The sequence below is a fragment of the Pelobates fuscus genome, chromosome 3, assembly GCF_036172605.1.
Source record: "Pelobates fuscus isolate aPelFus1 chromosome 3, aPelFus1.pri, whole genome shotgun sequence".
NCBI classification, from domain to species: domain Eukaryota; kingdom Metazoa; phylum Chordata; class Amphibia; order Anura; family Pelobatidae; genus Pelobates; species Pelobates fuscus.
In genome coordinates this window covers 270,252,051-270,256,199 of record NC_086319.1, presented here as the reverse complement: position 1 = coordinate 270,256,199, position 4,149 = coordinate 270,252,051, and positions in this window count along the sequence as shown.

The following is a 4,149-nucleotide window of genomic DNA, read 5'->3' as shown; positions in this document are numbered from 1 at the left end:
CAGTGGCAAACAATGGGTCCCTGAGACCTGTTAAGATTTGTAACTGAGCATTTTAAAGTGGTGTGAGAATTACCAAGGTCAATAAGTGTGGTACAAGATGTTGGCATAACATACTGGGAGTAGACTGATAAATATACGGAACTGGCAGGCTATACATGTTATCTAGTGGATGCATAGTTAAACAATATTACAGTATCAAAAATATGTTATGTGTGCAGCACTATGCCACGTTGCTTGCGCTGTGAAATGATTAAAACCAAAAGTGATATTTAAGTAATAATTAAGTAATAAGGCTAAACTTGCGTGAGTCTAATGTGGGACATGGTCTTGCTATTAAGTCCCCTGAGGTTACACTGATACGAGTCCCTCTTTGGCCGGGTCCGGTTTGCAATGATTATTTCCCTCAGTGCAGTGCCTTGTGACCTGTTCGGTCTCCCGGTCCTGGAACTCGGCTTACAGTGCCTCCTAGTTGGTGCACCTGATGTCTCGTTGGTGGAGAGTTATATCCTGCTTCAAATGCCCGTGGCTCTCCCCGTGGATGCGGTAGGTAATCGGGAGTGGGTGGGGACAGTTGGTACCTTGGTGCCCGCGGGGGGTCCTCTCCATGTGCAAGGGGTTACAATAAGAACACCCTAGAGAAAGAAATCCGGTCAATAGGTTCTTTGGAACGAAGTAGACTTTTGGAGGATAAACCTCCTGGGACGGGAGGGAATGGCAATTTCAGGTCCTCTTTTGTCACACAATACAATACTGATCATCTTAAGATAAAAAGAAGTTTAAGTGAATTTTGGCCCATTTTACAACAGAACCCTATTTTGGGTAGTTCAATATCTGAACGTCCGATGGTGATTTTCAAGCGGAATAAGAACTTAAAGAATATGCTAGCCCCCAGCTATGCTATTAAAACCAATAGATCTAATAGATCCTCCGATTCAGGTTGTTTTAGAGGATGCAGTAGCTGTAAAGCTTGCACCACTGCCCGTATGGGAAGAACCAAGGAATTCAGTAGTTCTGTCACTGGGGAGTTTTTTGGGATCAAATCACCGATCAGTTGCCACACGGACCATGTAGTATATCTACTGCGGTGTCCGTGTGGCAAACAGTATGTGGGACGTACACAACGTATTTTAAAGGCTAGAATCTTGGAACATCTAAATAACATACGTAAGGGACTTGTTACCCATTCCGTTTCCGCCCATTGTTCCAATTGTCCTTTCTTCTCATTTAGAGAATTCCAATATATGGGGATTGAGCACGTTCTGCCTTATTGGCGGGGAGGGGACAGAGTCAAGAAGTTATCCCAAAGGGAAACCTTTTGGATACACAAGTTGAAGACCCTGGAACCAAAGGGCTTGAACATTGGGATCGATCTGGTGTGTTTCCTGGAGTGATCGCTATGACTACTCTCTTTTTACACTACAAGTTTTTGTTTTTGTTTTTTTTTTTTCGGATAAATAAGGAGTACCATTAGTTTAACCAAATGGGACAACTAGGGATATCTCTCTCTCCTTTTCTTTGGGGATATAAGAAAATGTGAAAAAATTTAATCTATGTATATACATGAAATTATAAAAAATGATAAACAAGACAAAAAATAAAATATAAAAAATATATATAAAATAATTAAATTAAAATGAAAAATAAATATTAAATCAATGTAGTTTATACTATACAGTTATGTGTACTAATCAGGTTATTTATCACAATTCATAACTAATGGTATTGAGGGAACATGTTTTTAGGTATACTGGTTATGTTTTTTATTTTTCCTATCCAAATAGGTGTTTGTCACTTTAATAGACTTGCAAAGGTGTTTGCCACTTTAATAGATTTACAGAGGAGTCTATCACTTTAAATAGATCTGCAGATAAGGTGTCTGTTACTCCAACAGATTTATAGAGGAGTCTGTCACTTTAAATAGATCTACAGATAAGGTGTTTGTCATTTCAACAGATCTGCAGATACCATATAATGGTGTTTGATCACGAAATTTTGTTACATCATAATTTCAAATTTGTTAAAATAATTAATATGAAATGGTGTCTATATATTATATATACTAATTTATCTTTCTCTTTTTATTTAGAGATTTACTGCATTTTTAATTATGTTCTGATCTTTTAGTAATTGTTTCTAATGTATGAGGATGTTTTCTGACCGAGATAATTGTGTTATGATTACTGAGCATGTGCGGACTGCTTTTGGAACGCACGTGGAACGCAAATGGAACGCGGAAGTGAAAGAGAACGTCCACTTCCGGTTCCGGCGTTTGAAAAACGTGCTCGTTTTCTAGGCACCGAAATGCCGAAAATAGAATCAGCTGGAGGACACCATCCTTGGACCAATGAAGAGTTGCCCAGAGGACACCCCCACACTTTGGACCAATGGGACTTTGGGATTAGCCCTATTTATAGTGATTATTGTTAGGGTGAGTAGGATGTATATTTTTTTACAATCTGCAATACTGCTGGTGATTTCTTTTATTGTGCGGTCCCTGATGAAGTTCCTGTGTTGAACGAAACGCGTTGGACCTATTGCTGCACTTTTATATTTTATCTTTATGGTGTTGTTCCACCTTTTTAAAGAGAATAAAAATTACGAATATTTTCTACTACTACTCACCTGGAGTCCTGTGTCCCATTGGCTGCTCGACATTTGCAAAGGATACCAGTATCCCTCCATATATCCTGGGGAGGCACCTTTGAATGCTCTTTTATCTCCATTATCTCGTGAGTGCATCCATTTAAGCGCACTATTCACTGTATATACTGTATTACACTATTGTTTTTTCTTTGTATGTTCCCTCCATAGACTGTACAGCCGTATCCCATTTCTGCTTGAGGTTCTATACACCTCCAGCATAGTTTGGTATTATCAGGGTTAATTTTATTTAGGCTTTTTGGTACCCTGTGCCATTGATGAAGAACTTTGTATCGAAGCTCTATAATATTTAAACAGTGCAACTATTTTTTAACTTCTTGAACTGATCTATACCACTGCTCTAGCTTGATGGGGGACCCGCTTTCTTGTTCCCCATTTCATTTTTTATTTATCCTAGTATCGTCAAATCATTTTTTTATTCTTAGATATGACAATATCTCTCTTGATTTAAGGCCAAGACTTAACTGAAGGTGTGAAAACGGCCTTATTTTGGGGGCGGGGCCTGACCGCCTAGCTGTATAGAAGCAGGGGACAAGAGCTCCCGTAAATCGGGCAGAAAACTGGGCACAATCGACGTCTACATAGTCCACTAAATCGCCGGGGTGCACTACCTATGGCGGGAGTGCACTCCTGAATCGACCAATACCCCACCGTGGCCAATCGTAGTCAGGGGACCGAGAAAACAGGTGCGGCCTACTGAAGCTGGAGCCGGGGAGAGGCGGCCGCTCTTTCCGATACCGCACTCCTGAATCGACCAATACCTCACCGTGGCCAATCGGAGTCAGGGGACCGAAAAACCAGGTGCGGCCTACTGAAGCTGGAGCCGGAGAGAGGCGGCCGCTCTTTCCGACACCGGACCCCCCCAAAGATTTTTCTGCTCAGCTGCCCCCTCCCCTCCCCTGGACCGGCGGGGGTTATACCGGTCCCGCTAATCAGGCAGATCGAGACGGCGGATGGGCTTTCCCAGCGACGTGTCCCGCAGAAACGCAGAACCGCTAAGTTACACTCAAGATGGCTGCCCGGGAGGGACCAGAGAGGGAGAGAACAGGCACTCAGCCAAAAACTTACCCCTCTGTATAGCATTATATACCCAGGGCATATCTCTCGAACGAGCGACCCGTACGCAACCACTCCTACATGCACGGGAGCAGGGACACGCAGCAGCCCCCACACACCAGCAGCTCACCTAACCCACGACCCGCGGAACAGAGTGCCACTAATCCACTCCTCAAGGCATGAGCTGGACAGCATACCACTACACAGGAGGCAGCCTCACAGACACACGTTGAAAACAAAACCAAGCCAGAGGACTACACCGAGAGGGTCTCACACGCAGCCGTCAAGCTATTTCCCACATTGGGCATAGGCTGAAAAGGAACGTACACTCCAGCGCAGGGGTCCATGATTAGAGCCTCTGCTGTAAAGGACGCTGCCCAGAACACACAGCAGCCTCCTTAACTGAGACTTGCTAACACCAGAGAACACTTA